Source organism: Ornithorhynchus anatinus, chromosome 9 (genome assembly GCF_004115215.2).
Source record: "Ornithorhynchus anatinus isolate Pmale09 chromosome 9, mOrnAna1.pri.v4, whole genome shotgun sequence".
NCBI lineage: Eukaryota > Metazoa > Chordata > Mammalia > Monotremata > Ornithorhynchidae > Ornithorhynchus > Ornithorhynchus anatinus.
This window is the reverse complement of record NC_041736.1, coordinates 11074138-11091485: the sequence shown is the minus strand read 5'-3', so window position 1 is coordinate 11091485 and position 17348 is coordinate 11074138. Positions and strand designations below refer to the sequence as shown.

At 42.1% G+C, this 17348-nt stretch overlaps 1 protein-coding gene across 1 annotated transcript in view; it reads right to left on the bottom strand.

The window, feature by feature from the left end:
* The window catches only part of TANK (TRAF family member associated NFKB activator), a 61778-nt gene extending 45899 nt beyond the window's left edge, over positions 1 to 15879 (bottom strand). The window contains exon 1 of the mRNA XM_007671171.3: positions 15801 to 15879. The gene's annotated coding sequence lies outside the window, so the exon portion shown is untranslated. The remainder of the gene's footprint in view (positions 1 to 15800) is intronic.
* Between the last annotated feature and the right edge of the window lie 1469 nt (positions 15880 to 17348).

The window sequence follows — 17348 nt, the reverse complement described above, 5'->3', positions numbered from 1 at the left end:
CCCAAAGTCAAGCTCTGTTTGACTCTGATGGAGAGAACACTAAATTTAACAGAAATAGTTTGGGGTGAAGAATAAGGTGAATGGTTGCCTAAGGTGCTCTCGGAGGGGAGCGGTAATAAGGCAATTGAATAGCTGCATATAGCTATTCTCACCTCATGCCCCCCTTCTCTCCCTGGCACTCCCAGACCTGAAAGTGTGAGTGTGCCTGGTCACCCTGCCAACTCAGGCTGTCAGAGCCGTCAGATCAGGTTTGCGAATCTAGATATAAAACTGGAAGCAGAGAGTTGCTTAGTGTAACAGTCAAAGCCTTTTAATGGAGTTTCATTTTATCCCATACTTTTTGTTAGCTATCTGAAGCATGGAATTTCAGTACTGGACTGCTTAGGAAAGCAGAATAGGTCGGTAAAACGGAGGGAAAAAGAACAAGAAAGAATGCTCACTGTAGAAAAGAGGGGATAAATGATTCTATGATTCTATCACCCTTTATTAAGACACTGGTATATGGCTTTCCACAGATTTATCTACTTTGATGGTATTGATGCCTGTCTACTTGTTTTGTTTTGTTGTCTGTCTCCCCCTTCTAGACCGTGAACCCGTTGTTGGGTAGGGAACGTCTCTTTGTACTTTCCAAGTGCTTAGTACAGTGCTCTGCACACAGTAAGCGCTCAGTAAATACGATGGAATGAATGAATGAATGAACAGATGATATATAAGTTTGGACAGGGTGAAGGCATGATAAGAAAGATTTCTGTAGTTGAGGGAAACACAGAAGACTCTCCAAATACCTTCCAGCACAGTTACCTTTGGTGCAGTGGTTCTAAAACTCTTTTATCCTGCAACCCCTCACTAGTTTTCCTAATCCATTCCCCAAATTGGTTAGTTTAAAAAACAAAAATTAAAGACACCTATTTCCCCCCTTCTCCCCGGTTTGTATTCTACTAGCATATTTTCAAGTCTGGAGGGCAGGTAGAACAGAAAAGAAATAAGGTGTAGAGGAGGCTGTCCATATAGTCACTTTTATCACCCAAAGCTCTGTTGTGGCAATAGTCACTATGACCTTCCTGATGCCTAATGTTCACCCGACAAAACTCCAGATTCAGAAAGTCTGTAATATGGGACAAAGAGGCAGAACTACTATGTCCACTCCCTTAATAGGGTGACTGTTCCAAATTGGCACTCTGCCTTGGGGAACTAATTTGCCTTGGGCATATTTATGCCATTAAGGTCCATGTAGAAACAAGTAATCTTGGGATTGCTAAGGACACAGAATAGTAACTAAAATAGGAACCAGAGCAACCAGATCCCAGACACGTAATACAAGACGAAAATGAGTTGAAATTTTAAAATCAACCTTGTTGACTCCTGGAAAAGAAGATACTATCAATGACAAGAATGTAAATTATTTTCTCTGGGAATCTAAACCATCTTTCCATTAAATCGTTTCAACCCTGCTAAATGATTTGCATACGATGAGGCTTGGTGATACCAAAACTATATTCCTGGGGCGTCAATCAATCAATCAATAAGTTGTATTTATTGAACACTTACTGTGTGCAGAGCACTGTCCTAAGTGTTTGGGAGAGTACAGTAAAACAGAGCTGGTAGAGATGTTCACTGCCCACAACGAGCTACTTCCTTGGTATCTCAGGCAGAAAGCCCACAAACTTGGCCATGCCCTGACCCATCTGATTTCACCAGTCAGATAGAGTGTTGAAGGATAAGCCACGAGCTCCAACCAGTGGACCAGGGCATATCTGAAAGGCAGGGTCTGTTTTCCTCCTGGCTTGTGCCTGTCCTGAGCCGATCCAATTCCTTGGATTGGTCATGGAGTTGTCTCAGCCTACAGGGGCCTGGGCAGAACCAACGCCCCAGGAGGGCGGAAGAATTGGATATATGCAGGCTGGGGCAGGCTTGGCATTCAGCACTTTGTCAGATAACACCCCACCCCACCTATTATCCTAGCTTTGGCTAAGGGAGATGTAGCAGGAAAAGAAACCTCACACCATTACGGAATACAAGTGTGGGAATCCTGCATGTTGATGAAATTCTGATGTCAGCCTGGTCAAGACTCCTGTAGCAATGTATGCTGATAAAGCGTGCTGTATTTTTACAAAGGAAATGGTGACGAAAATCTTTTTTTATATCACCTCTTCCTACCGGAGGCAAATTATTTTCAGATACTGCGCCTGGCACATAATCATTTGTTTCATCTAAAATATTCCGCCTTGCTGAAGCAACATCAGGTAGACTGAATGACTTCCCCTCCATCAGAGCGTGGGGTCCACGGTAGATACATCCTCCCCCATTCTCCACACCCTCCAGGAAATCCAGTCGAGGGCAAGCAGAAGGCAGAGCTGCAACACCACATAACATCTGTGGCTCAATTCCCATCCTGAGCCCGCAGGAGAGACGCTACCCTTCCATCTGCCCTGTCCTTCAAGCCATTCAGATGGGTTTAATCCTGTCCCAAGAGAGTGGGGCATTCAGACAGCGGAGCCTTGGCACCAGGCAGCCTTGGTGGCTGGTTCCCTCTCCATCAGAGCACCCGGCCTGCTGGAGAAGGGCTTGCCTCCTTCCCCTCCCAACTCAAGTCATCTGAGAGGGTGGGAGGGCGAGTTCCATCCTGCTAGAGCAGGACAGATGGAAGCGATTCTCCGACATTTTGAGTATTTGGGAGAGTTGTGACTCTTGGACTCTGAGGTGGCTGATGAGAGAAATGCTCCCTGAACATTCCTGTACTGTGTCCTGTACTTCTTATTCTTGTTTTTATTGCTCTTGTTTTCTTTTGCAGTTTTGCACTTTTCATGATTTCAATTTTTTCACATGTGTATCGAACAACCTCCAGCCCCCATTTTTCTTAGATTGGCAGGCCCCTTTGGGCCAGGGTCTGTGTCTAGTCATTCATTCATTCATTCATTCAATTGCATTTATGAGCACTCACTATGTGCAGAGCACTGTGCTAAGTGCTTGAGAGAGTACAATGCAACAATAGACAAATTCCCTGCCCACAACGAGCTTTAAGTCTTTCCCCGGAGGTTCCTACAATGCTCTTCACACAGTGGGTGTTCAAATACTATTGAATGAGTGATAAAGAAAATAGTCTGGTCATTTTGGCAAAGTGGCGCTTTTCCTGAATTATGCCAAATAGATCGTGACTCTACTGAGGACACTCTTTTCTATGCAACATGACAGTGTGTATTAATACAGAATCAGTTCTGCCAAAATACATGTTTTCACTACATACTGTGGATAGAATGCTATTAGGAAATTAGGAAATAACTCTTCCAACAAAATGTGTTATCTGGAGAAAATGGTTGTGTCCCTGCACTGCTGAGCTAGTTACAGTGAATGTACTAGAGAAGCAGTGTGGTTCAGTGGAAAGAGCACAGGTTTAGGAGTCAGAGGTCATGGGTTCTAATCCCGTCTCCTCCACCTGCCAGCTGTGTGACTTTGGGCAAGTCACTTAACTTCTCAGTGTCTCAGTTACCTCATCTGTAAAATGGGGATTAAGACTATGAGCCTCACGTGGGACAACCTGATTACCCTGTATCGACCCCAGCGCTTAGAACAGTGCTCGGCACATAGTAAGTGCTTAACAAATACCAACATTATTATGATTATTATTACAACTAGTCTTCCCAAAATCAGGAATCTGATCCCTGCCTTATTGGAAACTGATTGTACAAAAGAACAACAATAATGCATTGGCACAGTATTTGATGACTCTGTTATTGAAGACTTAGAATCTTTTGCTGATTTTAAAGGAAATGGAATATTGAAATTTTGACTATTGCTACAGTCACTTCTTACAGGAGGTATCTGTATTTTGAGCAGAGTTCAATTTGGACAATTACTTTCTGCTATCCTAACAGTTCCCCTTCAGTTTTTGTTGAACACAAAGACTGTATTACTATTTTTCACTTTCTGTTTTGTATAATGGTGCCGTACTGACAGTGAACAGCTGCTGTGTTTCAGCTCCAAGCAACAAATGGTAAGCACCACAGTGGACTGGTAATGCGATTCCTAAATTATGCTCAAAGTTTTTAAATTCAAACGAGAAACTGCTTTGGAATCATGTGCCTCAACATGCCAGATTACTCATATCCTAACTCCTCTGTAGCCTATTACAGTGTTTAGGAAAGACAGAGTGCTCTCCCCCCTGCCACCCCCCCCAAATTTCCTATGTATAAAGTAAGAGAAAACTTACAGGAAGTGTGGCCTAGAGGAAAGATCATGTAACTGGCAGTCAGAAGAGTTTTACATCCTGTTCTGTTACTTGCCTGCTGTGTGACCTTAGACAAGTCACTTAACTTTTGTGTCTCAATTTCTCATCTATGAAAAAGGGATAAGATACCTGCTTTATCTCTTTGATTGTGACCCGCATGTGGGACAGGTACTGTGTCCAATATGGTTATCTTGTGTGTATGCAATGAAGAGTAAGGAGTGAAAAGGAAAACATTATCAATGAAAAAAGAGTATAAACAAGGGAAGTGGAGAGAGAAATATCCACAAACTGACCTGATCTCCTGAAAGTTTCAGTTCAAAATCATTGGGCACTCATTTAGCCTGTGAATCTTTCTGATTGTAAATGGGAACAAAGACAGTTGAGATCCTGAGTAATAATGAAAATTTACTCCTCTGTGTCCTTAACCCATTTGCACAGGATTCTGAAGCTTCTTATATTTCTGCTTTTAATTTCCCTTGGGACATCTACAGGTTGCTAGACAAACATTTGCATGTTATTACTTGTTTCATTAAAAGTGTTTGGGAAGAGTGCAATGAGATTTCCACATCTCTATTTTCAGAAAGAGCAAATAGCTTTAATAGATAAGTATTAATTAGGTTTTTAGCAAACATTTGAAAATCAGAAGCAACTGTATATTGTGTACACACACACACAAAACAAAACACAAAACTCTTGCTCCTTAAACATTTTGTAAGATACAAAAGAACCCCAAAAATCTCTGAGTTAGCATCATTTTTTTGCTAGACCACAAATTTAAATTGATTTCTTATCCAATCACCTAGGCCCAGCCTTTCTGTCCTTGTCCACCAACTCCTTCCTTCTGCACCTTATGTTATTAAGTTCTGAGGACATAGCAGCAGCTGACAAGAAGCAACTGCACAATTCACTGAACAGAAAAGGCACTAATAAGGAAAGGCTGGATATTTTACATTTCATCTACACCCGGGCAAGTGATAGTTTGCAGATATGTTTAAAATGAAAGCTGAAGTTAAGACTCCCTTCCACAACTCTTAACTCAGTCTCTGTGTGCTTTTGCTAGATCAGGGTAACATAATACGATTCTGGTTTTAAAATGTTTGCTAAATGTATGATTCACAGTTGTATAGCAGGAAGCTGTAAACTCTTTGAGGACACTGATCTTTTTGACTAACAGGTGCTCAGCACATGGTAAATGTTTGAGATGATGATGATGATGGCGGTAATATAGATATTAAGGAGAGTCATGAAACTTCTTCATGGAAATTGTCCCTGACTTTGCATAGTATCTAGAATTTAGAAGCAAATATATCACATGCACTCTCTTCATATTCAATCCTCATCTTCCCTCCCAAACCCGGTCCTCTCCCAGACTTCTCTATCACCGTCGATGGCACGACCATCCTTCCCGTCTCTCAGGCCCGCAATCTCGATGTCATCCTTGACTCGTCTCTCTCGTTCACCCCACGCATCCTATCCGTTACCGAGACCTGCCGGTTTCACCTCTACAATATCGCCAAGATCTGCCCTTTCCTCTCCACCCAAACGGCTACCTTACTGCTACGGGCTCTCGTTATATCCTGGCTAGACTACTGTGTCAGCCTTCTCTCTGACCTCCCTTCCTCCTCTCTCGCCCCGCTCCGGTCTATTCTTCACTCCGCTGCCCGGCTCATCTTCCTGCAGAAACGATCTGGGCATGTCACTCCCCTTCTTAAACAACTCCAGTGGTTGCCTATCGACCTCCGCTCCAAACAAAAACTCCTCACTCTAGGCTTCGAGGCTCTCCATCACCTTGCCCCTTCCTACCTCTCCTCCCTTCTCTCTTTCTACCACCCACCCCGCACGCTCCGCTCCTCCGCCGCCCACCTCCTCACCGTCCCTCGGTCTCGCCTATCCCGCCGTCGACCCCTGGGCCACGTCCTCCCGCAGTCCTGGAACGCCCTCCCTCCCCACCTCCGCCAAACTGATTCTCTTCCCCTCTTCAAAACCCTACTTAAAACTCACCTCCTCCAAGAGGCCTTCCCAGACTGAGCTCCTCTTCTCCCTCTACTTCCTCTGCCACCCCCCCTTTACCTCTCCGCAGCTAAACCCTCTTTTTCCCCTTTTCCCTCTGCTCCTCCACCTCTCCCTTCCCTTCCCCACAGCACTGTACTCGTCCGCTCAACTGTATATATTTCCATTGCCCTATTTATTTTGTTAATGAATTGTACATCGCCTTGATTCTATTTAGTTGCCATTGTTTTTACGAGATGTTCTTCCCCTTGACTCTATTTACTGCCATTGTTCTCATCTGTCCATCTCCCCCGATTAGACCGTAAGCCCGTCAAACGGCAGGGACTGTCTCTATCTGTTGCCAACTTGTTCATCCCAAGCGCTTAGTACAGTGCTCTGCACATAGTAAGCGCTCAATAAATACTATTGAATGAATGAATGAATAGACCAGAAAAGGTGTGTATGAAGCTATGTAGCTACACTGAAAGAGACTAAAATTAAAAAGAAAAATAAGGCAAGAGTCACAGTGGACCAAAACCTTGTTTGAGTTAGGAATGTTTGCCTGGAATTTATCTGTTAATGGAATGCATAGAGGAAGTATTACATGCAAGAGTTGGGAAATAATGCTGTTAGACTCATCTGTTGGCTAGAAATCTGGGGATCAGCCTGAACTGCAACTTTTCCAGCTCGAGCCTCTGAGCCCCAGTACAGACTAGAAATAAAGCCCATACCAAATTAAAAATTGGTAGGCCCTTGCTTCTGTGAGTCACTGCAAAGCATATATAAGTTGCCCTTAGGCAGCTGAGTTATCACATTGACGTTTCACAAAATAATTCCTTGAATTCAAAGCCCTTTTATTTTTCCAAAGTGCTTTCACATTATTTATTTCATTTTATTAATAATAATAATAATAATAATGTTGGTATTTGTTAAGCGCTTGTTATGTGCCAAGCACTGATCTAAGCACTGGAGTAGATACAAGGTAATCAGGTGGTCCCACATAGGGCTCACGGTCTTCACCCCCATTTTACAGACAAGGTAACTGAGGCACAGAGAAGTGAAGTGACTTGCCCAAGGTCACACAGCTGACAAGTGGTGGAGCAGGGATTAGAACCCATGACCTCTGATTCCCAAGCCCGTACTCTTTCCACTAAGCCACACTACATCCCTGTGAGAACAGAGAGAAAGGGATTTTTATTCCATTGGACAGATGAGGTCAAAGAGGTTAAGTGACTTGCTTAAGGTCACGCTAATGGCCGAACTGGGAGTAGAACTAAGATTCTCTGTCTTCCATTGATGCACATTATAGGATAGCATCCCTGCTGATGTGCTGGGCCATCTCTTTCCTTTCCCTGCCCTCATGGAGTGAGGCCACCTACAACACTATCCAAACCAGATTTGAACCGTCTGGTATCATCCCAACCTGGTCTCATGGGTTCAGAACTTTTGGGTTGGGTCTGGCTCAGCGTCAATAGCTATACACGGATGGCACCTCGGCTGACTGCCATCTGGACATTCAGTACACTGAGGATGTAGCATTACACAATGATATTATACCCCCCCATCGTTTACAGAAGTACACTAACCTGATGTGTTTCCCCAGGGGGACTCCTGAAACCTTCCTCTTGCATCAGCACTACTGTGTTCGCCTCCCAAGTCTCTCAGAGCAAGGGCATCACTTCTGAGCCATGAAGACTCAGTGGCAGGAGGCTGGATGCCTAAAATAAAAATACTGGACATGGAGGTTTCTGGTGCCATAGCTGTACTAGACAGAAGACAGACCAGTGGAAAACCAGGCAACTGGCCACTGTACTGCCACATCTCACTGTCCTTAGCTTTGGTCAGATTTTTAGGGGAGTGTTTTGTATGGTTTAGTACCTACATTTTAAAAAGGGATGTGGGCAAGCCCTCCAAGAACCACTAGACCTATTTGAAACCAGTGCTCCACCAGGATCCCACCCTCATTACCATAAGTATTATTTACAATTACTATAGACTAAAGTGTTTTCTGTATCTAAAAACCTCTCTTGACTACCAACAGCTCGACTGTAAGAGGAATGTTTTTTTTAAGGTGATGACGATGGCAGTGAATTCTGGCTTCTTTTTCTGTGGCAGAACCGTAAATTGCTGAAGAAGCAGCAGAGGATTTCAGCGATGAAATTCAAACTCGAACAGCACTTCTGGAAATGTGGTTGTGTCAAAGACCCCAAGAGTGTGAGTATGCTTTACCTATTTAAAGAGAGGAAATTGTAGAGCACAGTCATTCCTAACACTTCTGATCATCTACCACTTTTAAAAGCGTTTCATAACATAAACAACCAACTCCCTAAAGTGACAGCTTGCACTGAAATTTTCGCTTTCCAGGATATAAACTAGAGCTATGAAAGCAAAACCAGTGCTTTATTCTGCACAGTTATTGTGCGTTCTGTCCTGACACCCCAAACATACGGACTCAGTGCACACAAGATAACCATTTTAAACTGTAAAAAAAATTTGGAACGTGAATTTTTTAGTTAAAGCCCATCCCAAAATGCCATTTCAATGTATAAGCTGTGCTCTGATTTCTACTCTTTCCCTTATCTGTGAACAAAGAAATAAGTTTAATTTGTCATGGTGGTAAAACCATAGGTCTCATGGGGGGCACAATGGTGACTGGAGGCACCCCCAGATCCAGGCTAGTTCTAAGACAGAGCATGTGGTCCCACACTACAGGAAGATTAGACAGGTGTGAAAATTTTCTTGAGCAGGTTTTAGAACTGGTTTGAGATGTCGGCTTCTAGGGACCTTTGGGACTCACTACCTCCTCTTGACTCTCGGGGAATCGTTTAGCCCGCTAACTGCGGAAGCTAAGGCTTCTTTGGAGGCAGACCACTCCTGTTCACAGTTTTCTCCTCCCTGCACTCGGTTTTTCTGGGGAAGTTTATAACCTCTTTTTGGGCAGGGATTGTGTCTGTTATATTGTACTCTCCCAAATGCTTAGTAGAGTGCTCTGCACACACACTCAGTAAATACGATTGACTGGCTGACAATCTGCATTAAATTGCAGCAAATGTAATACTTCTGAGACTTACCATCAAATTTTAAAGACGTAAACAAGTTCTAATTTTTCTCTGCTCTCATCCATGTTAAGAAATCCTCCTAGTATGTCATTTGAATCAAATCAATCAATCACTGGTATTTACAGAGCACACACTGTATTCAAAGGTCTGTACTAAGCACTTGAGAAAATACAGTACGAAACTGTTGAAAGAGAAATTCTGGTGACCATTGTCATCTGGGTCTTTCAATTTGGTTGTTTTTGTTGTAATATAAGCAGACTTAACATTGACAGTGTTTTCATTTTCTACTCCTGTTATGCTCATTTTGTGAATCATCTTTTGGTTTTAAAAAAAATACTGACCTCCAAGAAAAAACGCAACGACCAGCTTCTCATCCTCTTCCACACTCTAACATCCTTCTATTGTGCCAGACCTCCTTTACATCCCAAAAGATATTCAAGCTCTTCAGGGTCTAAATTGAACTTTTCCCACAAGTTGATTGACTGCCCCCTTATATTTGAAAAAATACAATTCTCCTAGTGCCCAAATTACCTCCTGGTAAGTTGTAGACTTTGGAAGGCAAATTGTGTCTTAAAGGACTCTAATTACTTTTTAGTGCAATGCAGCAGTAGCCTGAAAGGAGACTGTGGCTTCCCCAAAATGCCAACCTTCATTCATTCATTCAGTTGTATTTATTGAGCACTTACTGTGTGTAAAGCACTGTGCTAAGTGCTTGGGAGAGTACACTATAACAAAAAACAGACACATTCCCTGCCCGCAGTGAGCTCACAGTCTAGAGGGGGAGACAGACATTAATATAAATATATAAATTACAGATAGATATATATGTGTGTGTGTGTGAGTGTGTGTGTGTGCGCGCGCGCTATGGGGATGGGAAGGAAGATGAATGAAGGGAACAAGTCAGGGTGACGCAGAAGGGAATGGAAGACGAGGAGAGGAGGACTTAGGGAAGGCTTCTTGGAGAAGATGTGCCTTCAGTAAGCTGTGAAGTAATTACCTGTCTGATATGAGGAAAGAGAGGGTTCCAGGCCAGAGTGAAAGTGATACAAATAAGCCCAGACTATAAAATATTCTTAAAAAATCAACATTAGAGTCTCAGTGTTCTCTATGCTCTTCCTTTACTAAAGTAGCAGCTCCCCAGTTTCCAAGAGATTTTTCTCTAAAAAGCTAACTGGTTCTGACTCTTTAGGATTCACAGAGTTGTCAGGTTCAGCATATGTATCACCTTTTTAACAGTTACCAGCCAGCACTTCCTTTCTGAACAGGAAATACTTGAAACCCGTGCTGAGCTGGATTGCTGTTTAAAACCAGCATTGCTGATAATTTAAAGAATTCATAACTACAAAGGTGAAGTGAAGTGGAAAGCTGAAAACTGTCCAGTGAATTTAATTAATACAGAAGCAGCAAATCCAGATGAAAATACTCTCCCAAACCCCCAATTACTTTTTACCTGCTGGAGTTTGTTTTTTTGGGAGGAGAAACTGGATTATCCAAAAACTGCCCCAATTTTTCATTTTGTTTCAATAGAAATGGCCATTATGACATGTGCTTAAACTAATACCAGAAAAAAAGGCAGATTCTTTATAGGTCTTCAAAAGGAAAGCAGAAAAATAAAATTTGCCCTGCCAAATGGACAAAATCAGTTTGAAATAAAACACATCTTTGCTATTACTGTAGACCAAATACTGGGATAGGACCATTAGTCTGATTCAGTAATGTCTTTGGTTATATTGTTAGAGTTTACCTGTGCTTATGAGGCATTCTTGCCAACAAAGAGCTAGAAAACCACTAATCAATGTTGTGCTTGCTGTCTACAGAACACTGTACTAAGTGCTTGGGAGAGTACAGTACAACAGAATTGGTAGATGCTTTTCCAATCTACCAGGAGCTTACAGTCTAGAAGGGGAGACATACTAAAATAAATTATGGATATATATGTAAGTGCTGTGGGACTGGATATCAGGTGCTTATCGCTTTCAATTCCAAGTGCCTAGGTGTTGCTGAAGGGAGAGGGAGTAGGGGAAATGAGGGTTAAATCAGGGAATGCCTTTATGGAGATGTGATTTTAATAAGGCTTTGAAGGTGGGGAATGTGGTGGTCAGTTGTATGATTAGAGGGAGGGAGTTCCTGGACAGAAGGAGGAGGAGGACATGACCAAGAGGTCAGCAGTGAGATAGACAAGATGGAGACACAGTTTAAGTGAGTAGATTGACTTTGGATGAGAGAAGTGTGCGGCTGGGTTGTAGTAGGAAATCAGTGAGGTATAAGAGGATGGGGCAAGCTGATCAAGTACTTTAAGTACTTTAAAGCAGGTGGTAAGGAGTTTTTGTTTGATGCAGAGGTGGATGGGTAACTATTGGAGGTTTTTGAGGAGTAGGGAGAAATGACCTGAACAGTTGTTTCGACAAATGATGCAGGCAGCAGAATGAAGTAAGGGATGGAGTGGGGAGAGACAGGAGGGGCAGGGATGTTAGTGAGGAGGCTGATGCAGTAGTCAAGGTGGGATATAATAAGTGCTTGTATCAGTGTGGTAGCAATTTGGATGGAGAGGTAACGATGGATTTTAGCAATGTTGTAAAGGTTGAACTGACCAGATTTGGTGACACTGAATATGTTGGTTAAATGACAGAAATCATTTGTGGATAATGCTAAGGTTATGGGCTTGTGAGGCAGGGAGGATAGTGGGTTTTTTTATGCTGTTTGCTAAGTGCTTATTATATTCCAGGCATTGTTCTAACTGCTGGGGTAGATACAAGGTAATCAGGTTGGACACAGTCTGTGTTCCACTGGGGCACCCTGGCTTAATCCCTATTTTACAGACAAGGTCACTGAGAAGTGAAGTGATTTACCCAAGATCACACTACAGGCAAGTGGCAGAGCCAAGGCTAGAACCCAGGTCCTTCTGATTTTTCAGGCCCGTGATCTATCTGCTTGGCCATGCTGCTTCTGTTGTTTACAGGGTTTGGAGGACAGAGTTTGGGTGGGAAATTGAGGAGTTCTGTTCTGGTCAGATAAACTTTATGCATAAAAAGATGTTTATGATGTAGTAAAAAAGAAGTTAGAAAAAACTCTTGGAAGTAGGGGGTCTTTAATATACAGTATGTTTCAGTTGAAAAACTGATAGGTTTTGTGTTGATGGCCTAATTATTATAGTAATAAAAAAATGAAAGTAGTATTTGTTAAATGCTTGCTATACTAAATGCGAGTACAGATACAAGATAATCAGGATTGACACAGTCCCTGTCCTACAAGGGGCAAGCAGTCTAAGAACAAATTGAGTCACTCTAACTTTCACTTTCAGAGTATGTATGGGATATAAAACAGGTCTAGAGGTCTAAACAAAGGTAATGTCAAGTGACTTTCCTTCACAGTTTTACAGCTAGAATGGATGGCCATCCATTCAGCCTCATAACGGATGGACCAGTTTTCAGTTGGTCTGTCCTTGTCTTGGAAACAGATGTCTGGCATTTTATTTGTTAGTGCTGAGTATTTCTCCACTGTACCTTGATACAACATCTAAGCTCACACAAACCTAAGAAAGGATGCAACATCTCTGGAGAAAGAGTGTGCATGGGTGTGTGTGTGTGTGTGTGTGTGTGTGTGTGGTGGAAATCAAAGTACCCTGAGAAACACTTTAGGTTTGGGTGAATTTGACTGGACTTCATATAAATGGGGTTCTTTTGACATCGTCACAGTACATTATGTGCCACTGTAACATATGTGATCTCATCTGTGTTTCAGGCTCCAGTTTCTTGGAGTGCTGTCACTGGCCTCCCTAGTTACAGATCAGTAACTACCATAGACTCAAACAACCTTAAGAGTTGCTTCTGGATTAACAAACTACAAAGCAAACAATCCAAATGACCTAAATAGCCACCCATATGTTTCTTACAGGAAAAGCCGAGCTACCCTAGTAGTAGTAATTGTATTTTTTAAGCACTCACTGTGTGCAGAGCACTGTACAAAGTGGTGGGAAAAAATACACAGGTGGGAATTAGACATTGTCCCTGTTCCTCGGGAGGGGAGGGGGAGCTCACTAAATTACTGATCAGTCTACATTCTTCCTGATACAGTTTCCAAATTCCTCCTGATTTGTTCAGCATTTCATGAGAGAAAACTTTAAATTACATAGTCTGAGTCAGATCATCTTCAGACTGAACCAAAGCTGTTAAAGTACCAATCAGGTAGCAAAATGAAATGTTTCCAAAGTTTGAAAATCTTTATTCATAGGTTATCACCTTTAAAAGTATACTAATACGCAAATGCAAAGAATTATGAAGTTCCATAACTACAGTACCTTAATTCTGAAGTGCTTAAAGTGGGAAACTGAGACATAGATTCATTCATTCATTCATTCATTCATTCATTCATTCGTATTTATCAAGCACTTACTCTGTACAGAGCACTGTACTAATCGCTTGGAAAGTGCAATTCGGCAACAGATAGAGACAATCCCTACCCAACATAGATAAGTTAAAACATCGATAAGTTAAGGGGTTTGCCTAAGCCCACACAGTAGCAGAGCGATCTTGTGACTTCAGTTTCCCTAGCTGATGGTACATTTCCAGAAGTTGTCTTCCGGTTAGATTTTTCTGATTTTTTTCCCAGAACATACATATATTTAGAAATGAATTTCCATTTAATCCAAGTAAACATCATAAATGAGGTGGGAGATGACAGGCGTCTTGCCATTTTCCCATCAGTATCCTTTTAAAAACCCCTGTGGGATTTTCCCATAACATCAAATTATTTTGGTTGTTATCTTAGTCACTAAACTTCCCTAGCAATGTTGGGAAGAAAGCAACAGCAAAGTGAAACTGATGTGATAGTGGGAAGTTTCTCTTGCCATTTTTGGGGGGGAGCAGAAGAACTGTTCCTTGCCAAAACAGTATCCTTCCAGTCCTCCCAACAGTTACCAGAGATCTCTGCTGTAGCTGCCTTTCCTTGTAATGCATAAGGAGTGGGAATAACTAAGACCACCAAACTTCCCTTTCCTGTCATTATTGCTGTTGCATGAGAAGGGCTTTTTTATTCTCTTGGCTTCACTGTGACTCTAGGCACAATTTATTTATTGTAATTTTTTTCATATTAATGTCTGTCTCCACCTCTAGACTCTAAGCCCGTTGTGGGCAGGGCTTGTGTCTGTTAATTGTTAGGTTGTACTCTCCCAAGCTCCTAGTACCGTGCTCTGCACACAGTAAGTGCTCAATAAATGCAATTGACCGACTGGCTCTAGGCAGTTTTTTGAAATCTCTCCTTGGTTGATGAGAAATTGTACAGTGAGTTCTGTCCTGCCATGTCCCCTTTGAAATCTGTGAACTGCTCCTGATAAGGAGGACAACAATCTTATTTTCCATCCATTTGTAAGTTTGTTTGGTTGTTTCTCTAGATGGGCTACACTGTCAAAAAGCTCCTCCTGTGAGATGAAGGGAATTTTAATTACCAACAGTTCCAGGAACTCCGCCTCTCTAAAGGAGAGAGCTTCCAGATAAGGCAATTTCTCTTCAATTTAACTGTTTTTGGCTTAGTGGCAAGAGCATGGGTTTAGGAGTCAGAGGACCTGGGTCCTAATCCCGGTTCTGCCACTTGTCTGCTTTGTGACCTCGGGCAAGTGATTTAACTTTTCTGTGCCTCAGTTACCTAATTTGTAAAATGGGGATTAAGATTGTGAGCCCAATTTGGGACAGTGACTGTGTCCAACCTGATTACCTTGCATTTACTCCAGCGCTTAGAACAGTGCTTGGCACGTAGTAAGTGCTTAACAAATACAATAATAATAGTCATTGATAAATATTGCTTTTAATCACCATAACTCTGTGCTAATGTTTTATGGGCTGCAGTCTTTAGTGGCTGCAATAAGATGGCAAGATTCCTGTCTTCTGACAGTAATTCACTCTGAAAACCTTGAAAAGTTACCAAACTTATGATTTTCCAAGTTGATCAGAAGTGTGATGTGCTGACACCTTCCACAAAGGTGGAAGAAGCACTCAGTAAAGCCCTTTAGAAAACGTGCATGGAATCTCGCCATGGGGACAAGCCAGTTTAAAACCTATAGTAAAATCAAGCTGATTCTCTATTTGCCCACGTCTGTGACAGTTGAATGGCATTCATAAGCTTCTTGCTCCTTCCAAATTCCCCCTGAGATATCATAATTCCCATTTCACTGACAAAGGCACCAAACAGCAAGACATTAGGTGAGTTGCTCAAGATGTCACGTGAAAAGAACCCCTCCGCCCCGCTTCCCTTAAACCGGATGATGACTACACCTTCTTCTTGCACTTTCAAGTCAAAGCTCACAACTCCTTCCTGGGTGCCTGGCTGAAAGACTGCTGCTCTTTTGAACATTTTCAAGAGTGAACACTGAACACTCTGAACATTTTGCTCCTGCTGCTGCTTCTCATGAAAAAAACTCTTTCCCCTCTGCACTCAGAAGGCTGCTGCTTCTCCATCTCACACACACATAAAATCCCTTTGTCCCGGGTTAGCCAAAATCGACAACTAAGTTACTGAAAAAGTTTATTACTCACAGTTCTGGAATTCAGCGGAAGCCAACTTGTCAGCCTTGCAGCACATAACTAAATGACTTTAACCGGAAGTGCCTTTCCGTTCCAGTTCAGAGGGCAGCTTTTTGCAAGCAGAATCATTAACCCTTTATTAGCATTTGTTTGTTTTTCTATAAAGTAACAACAGCAACAAAAATTAACGTGACTTTTGGCCAAAATTTCAAACCATAGGGCATCATCAGCACCACAGATACTTTGATAACCTTACAAAAAACTTGTACATGTGTTATGTTGTGGGCAGGGAATGTGCCTGCTGACTCTGTTGTGTGGTACCATGCCAAGGTCTTAATACAGTGCTCAGCATATGGTAAGTGCTTAATATATGCCATTGTTTGATGGATATTACATAATTTCATGTGTTTTGCTAACCGTGGACTATAATGCATGCTGCTATGCACCTCATAGAATTTGACACTGTTCTTTTTTTAGGTCCAAGGAACATTAGGAGTAAAATAGGTTTGCTTTTTCATCTAAACCATTAAATTTTCAATCACTCAGGCTCCCATATCAATTGATCACTGTAAGCCAGGGGTGGGCAAGGATTGTCCCTCTTTATTGCTGGATTGTACTTTTCAAGCGCTTAGTACAGTGCTCTGCACACAGTAAGTGCTTGATAAATACAACTGAATGAATGAATGAATCAGTGGTTCTTATTATGTGTAGAGCACTGTACTAAGTACTTGGGAGCCTACAACAGAGTAAGTAGACCCAAGGAGTGTACAATCTAGCAGGTAGATTAGACATTAAAATAAATTACAGGTGGGGAAGGCATTTTACTATAAAAGTGTGTACATAAGTGCAGTGGGCAGGTAAGAGGGTAAGTACCTAAAAGAGGTATTTAGGTGCTTAGTGGAAGGGTGAACACAAATGCATAGGACACTCAGGAGGGAGGAAAAATCGGGTGGGGAGATGAGTGATTTGTCAGGGAAGGCTTCCTGGGGGAGATGCGATTTTAGTGGGGCATAGGAAGAGTGGTGGTATGTTGGATATGGGGTGAGGGAGTTTCAGGCAGGAGGTTTAAGCAAGTGGTAATAAACAAGAGAGGTAAGGGCAAGACATAATGATTAGTGAAGTGAAATATGAGGTCTGGGTTGTGGTGAGAGAGGAGCGAGGATAAGTAGAGGGGAGGGAGCTGATTGAGTGCATTAAAGCTGAAGGTGAGGAGTATCTGCTTGATGCAGAGGTGGACCAGCAACAATTGGAAGTTAAATACTTATAAGGATTTCAACCCTTCAAAGAATAAAGACGTCATCATCCACCATTCTTCTAAACTCTCATATATGGCCATATGACCTTAACAAGCTCTAGCTCTTTTTCACATTCCTCTTCAAAATGCTCTAGTTCCCTCAAAGACAAACACTGAACCTACTTAATCCCCCAAATACTTTGGAATTTACTCATTAGAGTGTGTATTCTAATTTATCTGCCTAATATCATCCCTAACATTCCTACAACAGGTGCTGAATGATTTGTTTGTTCAGGGCTTACTGTATGCAGAGCACTGTACTGAAT